General features: G+C 40.9%; 1 protein-coding gene across 4 annotated transcripts in view; it reads left to right on the top strand.

The window, feature by feature from the left end:
• PTK2 (protein tyrosine kinase 2) overlaps positions 1–20,413 on the top strand; it is a 191,577-nt gene that overhangs the window by 31,141 nt on the left and 140,023 nt on the right. For 2 of the 4 annotated variants that reach the window (XM_084282050.1, XM_084282051.1), the window contains one exon: positions 9,288–9,314. The exons of 1 other annotated variant lie outside the window; for it this stretch is intronic. The gene's annotated coding sequence lies outside the window, so the exon portion shown is untranslated. Of the gene's footprint in view, positions 1–7,835; positions 7,846–9,287; positions 9,315–20,413 lie in introns of those variants that run through there. One more of the 4 variants, XM_084282053.1, reaches the window with a different exon arrangement.

Genomic DNA, 20,413 nt, shown 5'->3' with positions numbered 1-20,413 from the left:
TTGTAGAGCTGTTACGCTTCGCTTTGAGAATCAGCTTGAAGTGTAGCTAAGGTTTTCTCTGTCCATAGCATCACCCTCAAGCTAAGTAAGCATCGGTATTCTCATTAAAATAGATTTAATTTCCTGCATTGGAGCAGGCTTCTGTACAGAGCAAAACTTTTGCAGCTGCTGTCAAACCTCCTTTGAATGGCTTGCAGGAATCCCACTGAAATGAATCAAACTCTTAATTTTTGGCACTAGGTAAGTTGGTCTTTTCATGCATTAACTACACAACAGCCCTTTTTAGGTAGGTACGATGCATGAGCAGAGATGCTAAGCTGTTAAACTCCTGACAAACTGCTGTGTGTGTGTTCTTTCACTGAAACATTGTCTCTTAAATTTATTTATTTTTTTTTTTTTTACTTCTCCTTCCCTCAGTGCCACTTGCATTGATTTCCTTCAGCCTTCTTTCACTCCAAAGTCCTGTAACTTTAATTCTAGCTTCAGGAAAACTGCCGTAACAATGGAATCCGTGTGTGGGCCATAGCCATGGAAACAGCATAATTTTACAGTGGTGGAACATGAAAGGAAGTGACTCTCCCAACTTTCGAAGAATTTAAGTCTTTTCCCAAAAAGAAGAAAAAAGGCTTGCAAATTACCATTCCGGTATTCAGAAAATAAATTTTAAGTGTTGTTTTTTTTCTGTTGTTGGTCTTTTACTCTAAATCTTCTTAATTACTGTTTTCTTGTTCTTGTAAGGATATTCTTATACATTGTTTTCTGGGATCTCTGGCTCTGGCGGAATTATTTTTGAGTTTCCTGCCTTGAAATACTTCTGTCTTCCATTCTTGTTGTGACCTTGGTGTTCATTTCTGTACCCCAAAATATATTATTTTTCTTCCGAAGCATCTCCATACTTGTACTGAGTTCCTGTAATACCTGCAGCAGCTGTTCTGGCATGCAGTGCTGGTTTGTATTTTAGCACAAGAATTACGAAATCCTGTCACCTTTTGAAAATGCGGGTGACTTGTGCTGGAACACTGCATGTCACGAGTCCATCATGTTAAATGACATGGGAGGGAATTTTAATCATAGCAGGCACCGTCAAGCCTATGTTTAAAAAGAAAAGGTTACACTAAACCCATTGCTTTCAAGAAGAAACTCTCTGTAGTACAGATGAGGAGGGGAGAGGTAGGTGTGTGTAGAGTACAAGTCTGCTGTTTTCCCTAAGCTTGCCTGAGGGCCTGAATTGGTCAGTTCATAAAAATGTCACAGGATTTCCACCAGGATTACGTGATCACAGGTCAGTGCTGGAGACACTCCTGTTATATCTGAACCACTGCCAGCACACAGATGTCCCTCCTTAAACATCTGAAGCAGTTTTAAAGTTTCCTGGGCTTGTTCAGAGTTATAGCAAAAGGAGATGCGTTTGTGCTTAAGCCACAAAAATATAAGATCATTCCTATAATGCAGCTGACCTACCCTCCAGATAGTGCTTCCAGTTCAATAGGTATCTCTCCAGGTTAACCCTAAAGCTTGTGGGTGCCCTTCATCTGCACAGAGCCGTGGTGGGGAGTTCAGGACCATGAACAATCCTGCTGGATGAGACTGGTGATCCTGCAGCCCAGCGTCATGCTTCAGTGACAAAAAAAGATGCTGTTTAACCAGTGTGTGGATGTTCCAGTCCCTTGGAGCTCACTGAGGCTACCTCTCTGTGCAGGCACTCGAGGAAGCTCACTGCTAGCTGTGCTCTTATCTGTATGAAGCCATCTCCAGCACTTCCTTCAGATGCCTCCCACTACTCACATTGGCAGGATTTGATGAGCAGCAGTGCTTTATTGATGCAATTTCTCTTTTTTTTCCTTTTCACCCTTGCTTGTAACCTGTGGCTGTACTCTGTGAGTCTCATGTCCTTCCAGCAGGAGGGTCCCAGATTATTTTGTCTGTCCTCACACAGCAGCTGCTCCATCCCTTCCCTGAACCTTCTCCAACTCCACTATGCATTTTCTCAGGTGCAGAGGCCAAAACAGGCAAGATTCCTTATCATTTGATATAACAACATCTTTAAGTACCACGTTTTCAGTGCCCTTCCTAATGATACACAATGCTTTACTGCTTTTTTGTTGTTGTTGTTGGCTCCTGCCCTTGTTGGAGCTGGTGATTTCAGAGAAAACAGTCAGCAGTGACTCAGACTTCCTCCTGCAGTTGGAGCTGCAGAAAGTGTAAGTGGTAAGTGTGATTGAGGTATTGCTCAGAAAATTTTCCCCTAGATGCATTACATCACATCTCTGTCGAAGTACATCTGCTACTTTTTGGGAACTTGCTTCATTTTGTGAGGTCCTTCTGGAGTTTCTTCCCGCTAGCATGGCATTTGCATACCCCCAAGAGCTTAATGGTGCACGTAGACTTGCAGGTCTGTTATCCACCTTGTTAGGCATAAAACCAACTCTTACGGGACCCGAGTCTTTATTCATCTCTCTCTTCACCATAGGCAAAAGAGTAGTGAGATAATCGAGAATAAATTCTTCACCCGAGTTGCTCTGTAACTCAGTAAGTAGTGCCGATGATCCCACATTACGTTGTGTAAATTAATTCAAAGTTTCCAGGAGCGTGCTCTTTTAGATGAGGGCAGAATTCAGCTGAAATGAAGGAAAATACAAGTGGGTTACTCAGCATCTTAATCAGAATTTAGATTTTTTTTTTTAATTAAAAAAAACTAGCATTCAACAACCATAAGCCAAGTGATTTAGGAGTGTTCCCTTCAGTGGGAGAGGGGAAATTGTTGTTGGAAACTGTTGAAAGACTTTTGTAGATGCTGTAAACTAAGGAGACTAAACATTGCTTTTGTTTTTAAATCACAGTAGGTGAGAAGCAGAAGGCAGGTACAAGCAGGAGGTTGGGGGCAGTGAGAAGAATGCCACAGTTAATTAGCTCCAGATTTGTCAATTTGTCAGTTATGGAAATAAATATGAACTGAACACGTTCCTGAGATATAGGACAAGTTGACGCTTGTGTTTCTGTAATAGGATATTTTACTCATGCATGATATTGTTTTAAGCTGTCTGAAGTATGGCAGATAGGTGGTGATGATACTGTAAATGTATCATACCTGTTCTGTCAACCAGTCTCAAAAAAAAAAAATGTTCTGTGCAGTATGGCAGTTGGTCTTCTAATTTTTCCCTACCTTAATTTTGTGTTGCATTTACAATTCAGAGACAACAGCTTGTATTAAAACTAATAAATGGTAAAACAGACCTTCGCAAAATACAATACAGAATGTGCACATTTCCTGAGGAGGGTCTGATAGCGGTTCATTTTTGGCTCTTTGCTCGTTAACCTTTTCAACAGACGTAGATGAAAGCATTAAGTCATTACTGCTGATATTCACAGTTGAAACAAGGATTTAAATGAAGATAATAAAGGATTACAGCACAACCTGGGTTGGTCTCCTACGAAGTAGGGTTGAAAACAAAAGCCGTGCGGTTTTGTACACTGAATTTCCTCTGATTTGGTGAAAGGACAAAAAGTGCAGGCAAGTTGGGTGGATGGAAGAGTCTGTTCTATAACATTTGGGTGTCGCTGTGCTTAAGGCAAATGCAGTAAATACGTCAGTGGGGAAAAACTCGATACTAAAAACACCACCTGCTTGCTTAGACTGTTGTGGGTGACACACAAATACTGTGTCAGGTAGTGGTACCTGCAAATCAGAGATGCTACTAAAAGCAAAAGTAGTGTGAGATCTGTAAGGCTGATCAAAGGTTTAGAGAAATGGGAAACGCTTCTGTCTCTCATTCTGTGTAGCTAATGTAAGAAGAGTTTTCATTGAGTTGATCTTTAACCTAAAATTGCCTTAATGGGAAATGATATAATAAAGGGCTGCTGCCATTCAGCTCTGCAGACTGCTGAGTTAGAAGTAGGTTAGATTGAGGTTAGAAATAAGGTATGAACTTTTAACAGTGAACGAAAATGTATGGAAAAATTAACCGTTGGCTACTGTAGATTTTGCATGGGAATTTAATCATGTTGTAAAAACTACTTAACAGCTTTTCCTTACTGGATATGCTGCAAGAATGGATTAATTGTAGTTCCAGTATCTTTGCCTGATGGATCAGATGACCGTGGAGAAATAAAAGAATGATAGAATATCCCAATTGGAAGGGACCAACAAGTCCCCACAAGTCCAGTTGGATCATCGAGTCCAACTCCTGGGTCCCCAAAGGACCATCCAAAAAAAATCAGACAATATTTCTGAGAGCGTTGTCCAAATACTCCTTGAACTCTGGCAGGCTCTGTGCCATGACCACTGCCCTGGGCAGCCTGTCCCACTGCCCGACCACCTCTGGGTGCAGAACCTTTCCCTAACCCCCAGCCTGACCCTCCCCTGTCCCAGCTCCATGCCGTTCCCTCGGGTCCTGTCGCTGTCCCCAGAGAGCAGAGCTCAGCGCCTGCCCCTCCGCTCCCCTCGTGAGGGAGCTGCAGGCCGCCATGAGGCCTCCCCTCAGCCTGCTCTGTGCTGGGCTGAACAAACCAAGGGATCTTTTTGTAGAAGGAAATTAAAGTTTGTTAGATATGACCTTCCTCTGGTGAACCCATGTTGGCTCTGACCAATGACTATGTCGTCCTTTAGATGTTTTTCACTAATTCCTTGAGTTAACGCTTTTTCAATAAATGCTTGAGCTTCACAACAAACGTCAATTTACAATTTTTTTTAAGGTTGTTTGTGTTCTCTGCTTAATTGTTTACGCTTTAAAAATGAAAACCTAGACAATGAAATCTAAGCTTCATCAAAGAGTAGAGAAGCATCCATCCAGAAGTCCCCTTTGCCTGTCAGCGAGCAGTAGGAAGGGGAGGCTTCAGGGCTTTTGAATGCAGCCTTTGAGGCACCATCATGCAGGATGATCAGTCACGGGAAGGCTAAATGAAGGCTGAATACACACGTGTATTCCTAAATGATTTTGGTACCGGTAGGTAAATAAGAAAATTGTATTTGAAGCTGTGGCTGCAATATTCGTCGTTCAGCTGGAGGGCTGCTTGCTGAAGGACACGTCCTGCTTCGCTTCCTGGAGCTTGGGAGCTTGTGGTCTGCGGTTCCTCGCATGCTGCGTGCTCCTCGCAGGAATGAGAGATGGGTTTGTGAACCGAATAGCTGAACACATTTCAAGGGGATACTGTTAGGTTCGTCTGTTATTGCTACAGTAAAATGGGATTGAATTTCTTGCGGTTGTCTGCTTACCGCGGCGCTGGAAAGAGATCCGTGCTGCAGCCTGGGCGAGTGCATGAGCCTCTGTCATGGCCCGTGGAGCCATATTCTCATCTTACCATGGGACAGGAACACAAAGCTCACAAAATATTCCTGCCTTTGATGATTAGATGTTGCTCTTGGAAAGACGGATGTTAAATTGTGGCTCGATTTCCAAGAAAGCATTTGAGGAAAGTCTGCAGTGCAAAATGCGTGGTTTCATTCAAAACAATTTTTTTTATTTAAACAATTTTTTTTAATCTTTAAAAAAAAGCGTTACAAATACATGAATCCCTCGGAGTACTGGATATCTTAAAAACACTGCTTGTGACTGGATCAGCAAAGCCTGCGTGAGGACTGTACTGCCACAAACCATCCCAGCGGGTAGAGAAGTGACAGTCGTATTCTTTCTTTAAAATGAAGTCCTTCTGTGAATTCCTGTAGGTAATTGATTTACTTAGCAGGATTTTTTGTTACAGCTTCTTTTCTGTTCTATTATTGTCACCTGTGTGTAGTGTTACAGACACAGTGATTGGAAATGACCTCTTGAAGCCATCTCCGTCATCCTTCCACTATCTAGGATTAAAAACAGTTTTCCTTGAGAAGTAGCTTACCTTTGCTAGGTATATAAAAGACAGTAAAAAAAAGTCTAAATTTTATTTTTCTTTCTGCCTATGTAGTGACTGACAGTTTTTCTTTTTAGTAGCATGATAAGTAAGAACATAAATGCAGAACGTGACTGATTTGCTTGGAAGTAGGAGTAGAAAGAGAAATACATGAAATCTGAATGTTTTTTAAATAAACTTTGAAGAAAATATTTAGAACAGATGGGAATGTACGTTTGGCTCGTGTTACCCAGCTGTAAATGGGGTGCACGTGCCAGTTCATGGGCGTTCAGGAAATGAGTTGCAGGAGACAAGTCAGTGCAAACCTCCAAAAGGGGGGATCCTCACCGACAGGACAGCTCCTGGAGAAGGACAAGTGTGTAAACATGATCTGAAATGAGTAGCTGGCTGAATGCATAGTCTGTTTGCTTCTCAGTGAAGTCCTTAAAATGTTGTCAGAATCCACTAGTCTTTCTTTTCAGTGTTAGATGTTAAATGAAAAAACATATCTGGAGAATAGGCTTAAAAAGTTTGAAGCCAGAAAAGATGTTGAGGAGACAGGGTAGACCCAACGGTAAGAAACATCATGGAAGTTAATCTTCAAAATCTGTGATGCGACTGCAGCTAATAAAAATGCATGAAGGTAACAAAGGGAGTAACATCTACTGCTGTGGTTCCTGGGTGCACAGTGACCACAAAGCATGGAACTGCTTTGCAGTTTGCAATCAGAACAGTATTTGCTTCATTTTATGCTGTTATGAGTTGATGTTTCTTAGCAGTCTCTGTTTTCCAGAGTTAGGATGCATTAGCCTATGGAGGACCTTGAGCTTGATGGAAATCTTTTGAAAAATACAAGCAACTCGCTAAGTGCATTTATGCAATTTTCAGTTGACGGATGTGACCTTCAGGCTTCAATTTCTTTTGGCCTACTTGTTTTTAACTCTAGTGTGTGCATGTCAATTAATCTTGTAAACCAGTCTCGTAATCAGTTGTATTAGAAGAAGGTGGACTTGCAGGAAGCTGCTCAGGATACTTGTCCCGGAGGTGCAGCATCTCTTCGCTTATTGCATTTACAGGACTAATTTGTAGTGGAACTTGGAAGTACTAAATCATTGCAGTCGTGGACTTCAGTATAGCAGCAGATCTGATCTGGTAGGTGCTAGGGAGATCGGTGGGACACACAGGTGCCTTCACACAGAGGAAGAAGCAACTCAGGTGCTGAGGACAAACACAGAAGTATCCCAAGCAATTGGTTAAGTTAATAATCATGCGTGTGTCCTAGACACGGAGCTTTCCCTCGAGCTGTTTGAAATTGCTTGGCTAAGTTCAGAGAATGTAAATGAACGTTTTCTGCATATCTCTGTGGTATGATAATGTATTTATCTGGCGGCCGTGTTTACCATTATTTTCTTGAGATCTGTTGTGGAGGCACACGAAATCAAATGGGTTGCTTCAGGAGTAATAAATGCTGTGATAAAAATTTTCCAGTACATCAAGGGCTACGAGAAAACTTTAATGCAGCTTTTAGTTTTTTACGGTAAATTAAATTTTCAGTTTTCTTTATAAATCTAAGTCCGAACAGAATTTAGAGATTAGTTTCCATCACAGTAGAAAAATTAAAATCAAATGTAATGCTTTCTGCTCTGCAGTCTTATTCTAGGTTATTTACTCGAGTGGCGAGGGTTGTGTGGTCTTAGTGACAAGCAGAAATTGTTTTGAATTATCAAAAAAAAAAAGAAAAGTGGGGAGAAACCATCAAACCTCTATGTAAACAGGCAGGCAGAACGGTGTGACGTTTCTCTTGATTCGTTTAACTTTACAAATTAATTGTAGCTTCAAGGTTTGTGTGCCAGAAGAAAGCTCCCTTCCTTGTACGCTGCTGTGTACTCGATGCAGAAGCTGTTGCAGGAGGCGGCTTGAGGCTTTTCCTTCCTGCGGTTCGAGCAGCTTCTTCCTGCCTTTCTCCTATCTAAAGGCATTTCTGACCACATCAGCTCGTTTTGTTCATAAGCAGACAGCATGGTGAGCATCTCTTTAATGTAACTTAACTGACTTTCAGCCTTTTTGTTCTGCCAGAACAAAGCATGCAGTGTTGTCTCTGCTCTTTTGGGTGTCCCGTTGCTATTTTTGTTTGGCATTTTAAGTGTAGTTTAGCTTTGTTTTGCTTCTTCACTGTTTCTCAGGGTACTGAAGTTCGGTTTCGAAATTTTCAGGAGGCTGCCTTTACGTTTCCTTTCCAAGTGTAATCCTCTTTGGAATTCAAGTTTTGCCATTTATTGCAGCTGCAAATGTGGAGTATAAATGAAAGCAAGCATGTCGTTAAGAGTCTGGCAGTGAGAGCAGGGCTACGTTTATTAAGCCTTGTTATTTCTTCTAATAGCTATCAATGCAGTGACCATCTGCCCTGATAATCTCTGAATTTGTTCCAGTTGCTTCACCTATTGATGAAGTTCAATTTCCACAGGGCTTTTGTACCCAAAACAGGGGTTTTATTACTCAATATTGCTGTTGCCTTCTGACCAAGCAACTATGTGGACCTTTTTTCATGGGCTCAGTTCAGTTTCTTAATTCAGTTTCTTTCTATTTACCCATATTTGTATTTATTTCAGCTTTCATTAACTCCTTGATGTTTCTCCCCATCCTCATCCTTACTGACTTGGAGTAGCTCTTGCTTTCTCATTCTGGGTGGGTTTTAGTTTCTGTTCTGAGCCTGATCCAGTCCCGTGGAGGGATCACACAGATCTGAGATGGTAGATGTAGGAAAACCAGGCAGAAGGAATATAATGACTTATAATTTATTACCTGTTTGTGTGTTTACATCAACGTCTATCCTTTTTAAGGCATCATTTTTAATATGGTCTATTTGGGCTCTGAACCAGTGGTTTTTGTAATGTTGATCGTAGTTAAAGACAGCCTTGACTTTTACTGTAAAAATGTTCAGCGGCTGTGTCTTGTGCCTCAGATAATGGCAAATATCAGCCCTCCTTTCTTGTAGTATTGCTTCTTGTGTTCCAAGCCTGTTTGTTTTTAAGGTTTCTTTGGTAAGGTTTTTATGGTCTTTTCTCTAAAGGGTTAAGAATAAAGCAAACAATCATGTCCTCTTCATATGCCAGGATTAACCCTGACACTTCTAACACTGAAATTACATAGATACTAATAGAGAAATGCACATGTAACATAAATTTGTACGTAGTGACTGGTATTCTGCTGCAATAATTACCCTCACTGCTTAGTAGTGTCATCTTTATCCTTCAGTTAGGCGGGCAAAACATAATCTTGTTAATGAACAGGGTGAGACAAGGGGAATGCTTCTGACTTGCAGGTGGCGTGCCTAGCAGCTAGCAAATTGCTTCAGATAATGGGCTTTATTAGGCAAGCACAGCTTTGCAGAAAAGTGATTAGGCTGCTTCAGTTGCAGAGCTATTTTTCCTTCTGCTTCTAAATGTATTTCTTTATTGTTACAGATATTTCAAGACATTCCCTGCCAGCAGGTAAGTTCTCTTTCATTTATGTCTTGATGTGACAGCAAGCAGCATTTAGAGGCTTGCTTGCAGTACAGCAGTGCTTTTATATAATCAGAGGATCGGTTCTTACCGGCCCTGGGATGGCACTTGGTCATGCGGGGACCTGAGGTAATGCTAAGGTCAAAACACAACTTGGTGAGGTCCAGGGATTTTTACATTCAGACGGTGTATTTTGACAAGAGGAGGAGCTAACTCGAATATATGCAGTTGTTAAATATGCAGGTGGTGTGGTTAATGTTTAAAACAGCACAATGCATGATAAAGATGTCAGAACAACAAGGATATTGGTGGTGGTGCATCAGAGGGACAGCCTGCAAGGAGATGTGGATGGTGGTTTATGGTTGGCAGGACCCAGATGCTAACAGGGATGGTAAGGGCCAAGTTCACCCACCCAGGGTTGCTGGTGACTGTGGCAGAGCTGGAAATATTTCGTTGTTGAACCCTGTGTCTCACATCAGTGTTCTTTGTCCAAAAGTAAATAATAATAATTTGAAAATAGTATCAATTGGCTAGTGTTGTGGGCCCAAGCGTTTGCCATGGAGCTCAGAATGAGGATGGTTTTTCATTGTTTGCTCTCACAGTTTTTCGTCTGTGTTCCCAATATGAGTAATTGAGGGACAGCCTCTGAAACATGACTTCTCCATTAACAGCATGGTTTTACTCAAAGCTGAGCAAGTTTTGGGCTGGATATTTGTTAACAGGCCTGCTGTCCTTACTCTTGGTTGATGATTTTCCTAAGTATCCTTTGTGTTATTTCTTCTTGCTGAAATATGCTTCGTATCTATCCTCAGAGTTTCTTTTTTAAGTGAGTATCTGAAGTGCAGTGGTATGTATATATTATAGATATTATTTGGAATCTGCTCTGGAGGTACTTGTTTTTTCCTGTTTGAATCAAATGACCATTTACTTGTCAAGCTTTTAATTGAATCTGTTGCACATTCTTTCCCCAAGAACTTGAATGTAGCTGCTCTGAGAAAGAATCGTGCTTGCTCGAAGCAGGGAAGGGAGCTCTAAATCTGGAGAAAGTTGTTTTCCTTTTGGGGAAGGTATCTTTAAAAGGATCTGAGAATGCTGAGAGCAGTTATCAGGAAGGCAAGTTCTTGTGGAGGATGCTGCAAAATGTTTGGTGAGGCTGGTGGCAAGCTCTGGGTATCGTGTTGTTCCGAGTTCCCATTCAGGTCTCAAAGATTTTGTTTGCTGCTGTGAATTTGAGTCACGAGATTGTTCCTTTCAATTTGTGTATGTGCAGGGGGGCGTCCCAGTTGCAATTCCGAGTGCAATTTTAGCTGTGACATTGAATACTGATAGAGGGCAATTAATTGTCCAGGATTTTGAAAAGATAACCTTTTTCTGTGGCAAGGTAAGGGGATTTTATATAGGGTAGAAAAGCTGTACAACATACCTTGACTGTAGCAAGGGTTTAACAATACTCACAGGTAAGGAAATTAAGGGAACTTGTTTTAAAAACATACTTAAAGTATTGTCAGAAGAAAAGAGTGTGTGGAAAGGAGTCCCACAGAGGTCTGACTTGTGCTGTGGTATTACAATAGCTTCATTAATGGCCATGATGGTTGACTTAATGTGCTTATTCAATTCACGAGTGACAGCAGTATAAAAAGGGCTACAAGCACGCTGGATGATGGGATTAAAACTCAACAGAAACTTGACAAACCAGAGAAATAGCCAGGATGAAAGATACAATGCATTTGAATAAAGATGAGGTTCTGCATTTAGATGGGAAGCTTTAATTGATGTTCTGTCACCAGAACTCATATTTGCAGAACTTCATTTTCTTTTCCGTGTGCCACTTTTAACAGATGCTGGAAGAAATGCTCTCATTTCTGCCTCCTGTGTTTTAGCACTCCAGCTTTGCATCGTGCAAGTTTTTTTGGGTGTTTGAAGACCTTGCAGTAGCAAGGAGGTCTTCGTCACAGTGTCTCGTTTAAGGTTGTGTTGCACGTAAGTTTGTTGTGGTCAGTGGTATACCAAAGTCACCCAGAAAGCTTCCTTTTTGCTTTGGTTTCATAACAAACTCTTGTGGTATGAATAATTGCTTGTGTGCTGTCGAAGGTATTGGTTGACTGGCTGCTGGTTAAATCATTACTAGGGAGTCGTCCTCCCCGAATCTGTGTCACTGCTTTGAAGCCTAGGTAACTCGGGTGTTTTATTACCTTTTAACAGAGTCCACAGATACGATCGTAGAGGGTTTCTGCAATGTGAGCCATTAGGGACTTGGAAGGAAATGTGCTAAAATATCAGAATTTCAAAGCCAGGTAGAGAACAAAGTATTCTTGTCTACGTGTGAAGCTATCCTGGAATACGAGTGTGTTCATAGTATGCCTGGAGGAATGAAAGGCTAGCTCCCTTTGGTAAGTGCAATTAAACTTTTGTCCGTTTGGCACTGTTGGAATTAAAAATAATCCCTCCTGGATTTTATTCCCCTCTGAATTTAAAACAGGTATTGTATTAATGATGTAGGTGGCTATTCTTAAGCCTTGGTCCTTTGTTCTTGATCCTGTAGTGCAAATAAGTATTCATTACTAGAATCAAGAAATAGTAAGAAAGAGAGAAATTGTGTATTAAAGGACTACATCAGATAGTTAGAGAATAATGACGAAGGAGCATATACTGGGTTTCTGGTTTGAAACGGAGTGAAGTATTTTCCCAGAATAGAATCTTAAATGCAGATGTTCTCTCCTTGAAGACTTTCTCCTTCACAGATACTCTGAGTTGAGTAAAGCATTGTTCTCCTAGCTTAAGGCATTGAAAAATGAATAAGTAGCTGAATTCCAGAGGTATAGTATATTTGAGGTCTGTCCAGTATTTTTTGGGTGGATTTTGTGATGTATAGCATAGAATTTAGGTAAGTAGCATCCACACACAGTCATCATCTTGAAATACTAAATGGCTTTGGGAGTAGCTTTAGTTCCATGTGACCAGGAAAAAAAAACCAAAAAACTATGAAAATAAATAAAGTTGAATCTTCACCTCAGCCTAATAATATTGCTCTTCCTGAATTAAAAAAAAATGTCTTCTGTCATTTATTAGTGTGTTCCTTCTTAGAGGAAGCCTGCTGGTGATCCCTTTAGTTAAACCAGATTTATCCCCTGGAACCCTCCATAGAAACACAACACCTCAAAAAAAACCTGCTGCTTCTTTTTTTGTTAGCTACCAGCTACGAGGCGGGGTGCTTAATGCTGCGCTGTGTAGCTGGATCTTCCTTATCCTAAATCTACACCTGCTGCCTGATGAATTTGCATGTAGCAACCTGAAATGCAACAGCGCTTTTCAGACTAGAGATGAAAAACAAGCAGGGATACTTTCCATGATGTTAAAAGATGGAAAATTGAAAATCAGTTGAGCAATAGCCAGATGAAGTTGCAGTAGCAAGAACTGACAAATTGATGAAATGCAGAATTCTTAAAAATAAATGTTCCCGCTTAACACAGCGGGTAATAAATTCAGCAGCGATTATTCATTCAGCTGAGAACAAACTCAGTAATATTAGTAGAGAACTGTTGTTAATGTCCCTGTTTAAAGCAAAAAATGAATAACCAACTGTAGACTCAAAAGTAAGTACGAAATAGTGGCCTTTTGATTTGTCACTTTGATTCTAAAGAAGTGAAAGCAAACTGTGTTAGAGATTGTGGGCAGCTCCTCTCGCTGCTCATGTCACATCGCCTGTTTTATGGTGCCATGCAAGGAAACCTGCATCGTCTGTTTCATTACAGGTGTAGTATTTTCAATAATACCTTTGGAAAACCAGGTTCTTCTTCAAGGAATTTTTATCTAGAATTTTGCTTCTTATCTAACAGTATTAAATTTACTAAATTAAATACAACAATATTAGCATTTTAAATGTATTTTTTTATATGTTTGTAATGCCTCTGGTTGTAATTTTTACTTTGTGTTTAGATGAGGCACTCACACAAATGAAAAAATAAGGAATTAGCAATTTTCAGTCTAGAAAAAGCTAGTGCTGTCAAGTCAGAATAGTTGTCTGCGTGCCCCTTGAAGTTTGGAAGTCCCAAGAAAGCTTTTTCTTCTTTTGATACAAGTACACTTTATAATTTTAATTCTTTCTCCACTATTGAGGAATCTAGACTTCCAAATAGTGTATTGTAAAACTCCCACTCCTTCTGGATGAGAACTATTGCTGATAAAACTTAATTGTCACCTTGAAGACATTTCCTTTGCCTTTTGTATGCTAAATCTTCCTTCTTTAAAATTTTGGTGTGTACGTCTCATAATCTAATTCTCTGTGCTCATATAATACCTTTTCCTACTGTTTTATACCTCTGACACTTGGTAAAACCATATAATCTATCCTTTGCTGCTGTTAGGTGTCTGGCTTCTTGTACTGAACACTTTTGGGATGTGAGGAGAAGACAACAAAAACTTTGAAATTAAATATTGGCAAGCCTCTGTAATGAAACTTTCTATGCTTATTTTGGCTGCTCTTTTGACACTGCCCTCTCCCACCCTTCCCTTTGCCCCCATCCCTATCTTGTAGCATTGGTCCAAACAATTCAAAAGCAGGTGACTTAGTGTTTCTTCATTTTCCTTTAGAAAATGTTGTTGTCAATCTTTTATTATTTGTGCCTGGTCTCCACCTGGACTTTAAGCTGCTGGTCACAAGCTGTTGAGTCTGATAGTCTGGACTGATTTCTGTTTGTCTCACTGTCCATTTATTTCGTCCATGCTCCATCAGTTTGTCTACAAAGATGTTGTCAAAGGGAGGCTTTGCTGAAGTAAAAATAAACAACATCCTCTCGTCCACCAGGCTAGCCCATTCATCATAGAAGTCTATCAGGTTGGTCAGGAACATTGACCCTCCAGCAGATACTAGGGTGGTGAGTCCCCCGTGGTGACCAGGGCCTGCTTATTCCAGTTCTGTCCTTTCACATCTCCTACCTCAATCCTTGTTTGATATCCTTGTTAATCAGTTAACCTAGTTATCATCTGTGCCCTCCATCATTTCTAGTTTCAGGGTCTTAACCAGGCCAGCCTGGTGGTAAAGATGATTTTGCCTCACTTTGTAAGGTGGATCCCTTCTCTACCAAAAAGCCTTCAATCCTCAGAGAGGATCCCAGCCAAAACCCTGTTCCCAACACCAGCTGTGCAACCTTTTGTTGACGCCCAAGGTCCATCTACTCCTCAAGCCCTTGCTGTTCTCAGAAGTATCAGAAGAGACAGAAAAGGACAAGTGCTTGTAGCATCAGTAAGCTAGGGGTAGCCTTATATGTAATTATCAAAGCTAAATAATTGATTTCTGTTTGCAAGTAAGTCTGTGGTTCGTCAGTGATGCTAAGGCAGTAGTTTATTATTCTCTCCTGAAGACATTTCATCAGCAAAATGCTGGTGAGCATTAATTCGATATTATTTAGAGGCGACAATGTCACTTCATCAAACCAACCTGAAATGCTACCAAGGCCTGGTTTGCTTATTTTGAGGTTGATTTAGGGCATTACTGGCTTTGTTATAGCCCATGAAGATACAGCCTTACGTAAAGTTAGTTATTTGGAAAGAGAATCTTTCTTTTGTAACAGGTTGTGGAAAGGGGGAAGGCTATCTGCAATGGCAGATCTAGGAGTCTTTATTTAAAAAAAAATGCAGGATAAATATTAGTTGCTGCTGCTTCTCATTTAAAATGTTGGTTTGGTAGAGGTTATTTAGAAAGTAAACTACAATAAGCCGGTGTATAAAGTCTTGTTTTCAATGTGTTTTTTTTTGGCTTTGGAATTTATATTTGTATTTATATGTTGGTGCTGTATATTCTGTAAATGTAACTTACGTGCCTCTGAGCATGCCAGTTTTACTAAACAGTAAGAAATCCTATGTATGACTATAAATAAACTCAGTTTTCGAAAAAGAAAAAAAAAAAAGAAAAAAAAATCATATAAATACTTCCATAAGAGATTCTTAAACTTTGGTATGTGTAGTACCAGCAGTGCAAAAATGTTGTTTAAGAGGCTGTGTGTGGCACACAGACTATGCTCAAAGGTTATCTTTGGTGTCTCAGTCTTGCACTGAAGGGACAGAAGAAAAAGGATAGAAGGAAAAAGGTTTCAGTGTAGGGTATTGAATTTTGGGGATAAAGTCAGGAGAACTGGAAGTAGTGCTGCACCCCTAGTAATTGGTTTAGTTTCTCTTGATGCTCAAAGTGAAATTCGATGCGTTTATCGCTTGATTAATGCACTATGACAGGACTGCATGACAATGTAGGGAGTAGGAGTCGATGACGTGAAGTCCTTCTAGTCCTATGCTTCGTGTTCCTGTAAACATGAGCAAGCTGGCTTAGTAGTCTGATAACTTCAAAAAAGCAAACAATGAAACAAAACCAAAGCCTGCAGCCATTGAGCACGTTCTTGTAGTGCTTCCTGTCTAGCTCCCAAGATTTTGGAGGGACACACAGTTAGGATTGTTCTTGCTTACTTCTCTGCAGTCATCTGGAAGCGGAAGAATTGCAGAAGTCAAGGATATGCCATATACAAAGCCAAAGGGACGTTGCTGAGAGTTATTCAAGTGGCATAATTGATCTGGATATAAAGCAGAATTTTGTCTGGACTCAACCAACATTACAGAAACATGAGATTTCTCACATTTCTGCAGGAAAAACTGGTTTTTGGCCTCAGGGGAGTAGCTGTATGAGTGCTGTTGTGCTTCTCAGAAGTGAAGGTTTGCCTCTGGTAGAAGTGCAGCTGGTGCACTCATTTCAGTGGGTACCTTTGCAAAAACCTGACCGAGCATCCCTGTTCCAGCTTGATGGAGCAAACCCTGCTGGAATGAGACATCCTGATAGTAGCAGAGGATGCAAAAATTGTTTCCCGTTTTGTTACGCATACTGTGTGCTAACAGTGAACTAATTTCCAGGGCTATTTTAGAGCATCAGCCAAAGGGAGTCGCTTTTAAATGGAAAGATTGGCCGTCGTTGCTCTAAGAAGTGCATGCCTGCTCATTTACCCTGGGACATCATACAGCTGCAAACTCTAAGGGAACTTCTTAAGGCTGTTTGGTAAGGAGTTAGGAACTTAAGGGATTTGTTTGTTGTAGGGAGGGATTTTCTGAGTTTGTAAAAATTTGTTTGAAAGTCAAGGCAGGAGGTAGTTACCTGAGAGAACTGAGAGAAAATTCACCTATATCCTTAAGGGAAAAGAAAAAAAAAAAAAGATGTAGAAGCAGAGCCAGCCTTGCAAGTGGAGGACGGTGAGCTGTTCAGGCATTAGGATATGGTGAATGAGAGACCGTGTTGCTCCTTTACAACAAAAAACATTTGGTGGCAGCTGCTGAAAGGGTCTTGTTATGGTGCAGACCACAGTAAGAAAAATATGAAATTCTGAAAGCTAAAGAAATGAATAATTGCAGTACATAAACATATATACTTTATCTTGCAGCACCTTTATCTTATGCTTATGCCATAACACATTTACTCTTTTTTTAATAAGGCTACTCCGTAGAAAAGTGCAATTCCTGCTAATTTCTGTAACCACTTCAACTCTTGTAATCCTTTGAATGCGTAGAAATAATGCACAGAGCAGATTTCTCTTAAACCACACACCATGTGGGTTTCCTGTCCAGTTATATTTGCATCTCATATTGTAGTGCTCTGCTGCAGAGGCAACCGAGATGACTAAACCTTGATACATTTTTCAAGATGTTACTTTCCTTTTTCCTCTGATAAAACTCAAAAGTGTGGGAAATGAGCATCCTCTGTATCCCTCCACTTTGTCAAGAAGATGTTGACGTAATCTTTCTGGATTTCTGTAAAGCTTTTGATACTGTCTTTCACGCTATCCTGGACAAGGTGACCAGAATGCAGTTAGATAAAAGTGTAATAAGCTGAGTGAAGGACTGGCTGATGGGTCAGGCTTATAGGATACTTGTAAATGGGGTAATGTTGGGATGGCGAACTGTTGCTAATAGGGTTCCCCAGGGCTCCATTTTAGGACCAGTCCTCTTCATTCTTTCAATAAACAATTTGGATGAAGGATTTGAAGGCTTTTTGAGCAAGTTAGTGGACAATACCAAATTGGGTGGAGCTGTTGACGCTGTCGAGGGTGGTAAGGCTTTGCGGAGAGATCTGGACAAATTAGAGGGGTGGGCAATCACCAACAACATGAAGTTTAACAAGAGCAAGTGCCGGATTCTGCATCTGGGAAGGGGCAACCCTGGTTATATGTACACACTGGGGAACAAGATGCTGGAGAGCAGCCCCACAGGGTGGGATCTGGGGTTTTGGTCAACAGCAAGCTGAACATGAGTCAACAGCATACCTTGGCGGCCAGAAGGGCCAACTGTATGGTGGGGTGTGCCAAGCACAGCATTGCTAGCCCATCAAGGGAAGGAATTGTCCTGTTCTGTGCTGGTGTGGCCTCACCTCAAGTACTGTGTGCAGTTTTGGGTACCACAGTACAAGATACAAATACAAGATATAAATATAAAGATATAAAACTGTTAAAGAGTGTCCAAAGAAGGGCTACAAAGATGGTGAAGGGTCTGGAGGACAAGGCGTATGAGGAGTGGCTGAGGTGCCTTGGTTTGTTGAGCCCCAAGCAGAGCAGGCTGAGGGGAGGCCTCATGGCGGCCTGCAGCTCCCTCATGAGGGGAGCGGAGGGTCAGGCGCTGAGCTCTGCTCTCTGGGGACAGCGACAGGACCCGAGGGGATGGCATGGAGCTGGGACAGGGGAGGGTCAGGCTGGGGGTTAGGGAAAGGTTCTGCACCCAGAGGTGGTCAGGCACTGGGACAGGCTGCCCAGGGCAGTGGTCATGGCACCGAGCCTGCTGGAGCTGAAGAAGTGTTTGGACAGTGCTCCCAGACACGTAGTCTGACTTTTTTTGGGTGGTCTTCTGGGGACCCAGGGGTTGGACTCGATGATCCTTGAGGGTCCCTTCCTACTCGGGATATTCTGTGATTCTAAGATACCTGTGGAATTGGGCACCATTAATAGTGTGTTTTAATGAGCCCTGAAACTTGCTTGGATATGCTTGCTATACTATCCAAGTATGTTAGTACCTAAGGTTGTGATAGCAGCAAATATAAAGTAAAGGAGGGGTGATGATGACGGTGTTATTGAAAGAAGGATTCTGGAAATCAGGTTGGATCTTGTGTAGTTGTTTATATAAAATATTAGTTGTTTGTGTTTTTTTGTTCTGCAAGACCTGAGTCGGGAGTGGCTTGGGATCGTCTCCCAAAATACACATAAGCTTGTTTGAAGTAGAACATCATGGGCCACAGTGAACTAAGAGGAAAAACATAACGTGGTTGAACTTTTATCAGACTTTGTTATAAGTTACGCCTTAAATGATCATAAATGAAAGGCTATATGAGAATTCCTGCTGATTGTTCCCTGGTCAACTATGCATCCTCCAAGAGGAGGACTAAATGGTTTTGTTAAACTTCTGAAACTTTAGGCCTTATGATACAGAAAGGTATATGGTTGGATATTAGAGGTGGTCTTAATGACTGAGGTTCTGGAAACATCAGCAATTGAATTACTGACATTTTTTAATGTACAACTTGTTCTGTAAGGGTTTTAAGTTGAAATTTGGAGAACAGTGATGAGCTTTGTTGAACGACCTGCCTCCTTCAAAGCCTGAGGGGAAGAAGAAGTTTTTCCTTCCTACCCTCAAGACAGAAACAACTAGACATAAGTCTTTTAACCTATGAAGATGACCTATTAAGATGTCAGTTTCACAGTTCATTCAGCAATTTAAAAATTCTTACTGTGCCTTCCTTTCAGAATGCTTAAACTTCTCTACCAGACATTTGACTGCATTTTGTTCTCCATGTGCTGCCACCAAGACAAGGCTTATCATCTTCCTCTGTTTATGCATTCACTGTTTTTTGTCTCAGTTTTTTTGCATAAAAACCTTAACACCATGACTCGGTTGAAAGGCATCAAATGGGACTGTGGAGACGAATGCCACAGGTTTTTTGGAAGTGGTGTTTGACAGCTCACTACTAGACAAGAGGTGAATTCTTGGCCTTGTCAGATGCTGTTACGTGCTGACAGCATTGCTCCTGTGATGTTTGGTAATGTATTCAGGTCACTGTCAGTTTTTTTAATGTTATGTCTACCATTGCAAGACACTGGATATTTATTTAATATCCCTTTCCCTAGATCTGAAGAAGGGCTGTGCCCCAAAAAGTTCTCAGCTGTATCACTTGGTCTTGTAGCTTTTGGTCTTCCTTATTTTAATTTTCATTACAGCATTCTTGAACCTGTCTTTGACTTCATTAAAACACTGCCTTTTGTGCATAGTTGTCCTCAAGTCACTGAATAAAGTTAATTACAAGTCAGTTGAGTTTGGAGCTACAGTGAAGAGGTTGTATGGGTCTTCTCATAAATGTACCTGTTACAGAAGGATGAAGACTAGGGGTAATTGCTGTCTTCAAAACAGTTTCATGCTGTGTTACAGCTGGTTAACGAACCCAACGTGGGCTTTATTTCCCAGTGACGTCCTGGAAACCTTTTTACAACTGAGCAACATGTACTTGTGCTTTCTGGGCCCTTTGCTTTACAGTTTACAGGCACTTCAATGGGTGAACCTGTTGGATAGAACAGTGCAGTTGTGCCTAATTGGAGGAACAAACGAGTTTATATAAGGTGGTGGATTTTGCATCGAATCAAAGGTTTTGTGTTACCTGAGGACAACCTTTGATCCCCATAACCGTGCGGAGAATGCCTCAGGCAAACAGCAATAAACTTTGAAGGAGCTGCTCCTCGGGTAGTCAGAGACACAGGAGAAAGTTCCCATAAAGTGAATGGCACTTCTCGTAGAAAATTGTAGGGGAGATTGGTTAAAGTGAACAGGAGTCGATTTTTTTAATATGTATTTTTTTTATTGGTGGTTTAGGGGCTATGCTACAGCTGACTTTACTGAGGTTATCCTTAAAAAAAAAAAAAAAAAAAAAAAGTTAAACTCAATTTTTATTTGAATTTCCCATTCAACAGCTCTCACCCCAAATTATGCGAATGGAAGAGGAAAAGGTGTATTTGTGCATCTTTTCTTATGTTTTAAACACACATTATTCTTTGCTTGATAGCTTAGGCAAAGAATTTGCT

The sequence above is a fragment of the Netta rufina genome, assembly GCF_964035555.1.
Source record: "Netta rufina genome assembly, chromosome: 2".
Taxonomy (NCBI): Eukaryota; Metazoa; Chordata; class Aves; order Anseriformes; family Anatidae; genus Netta; species Netta rufina.
This window is presented reverse-complemented; position numbering and strand designations above follow the sequence as displayed.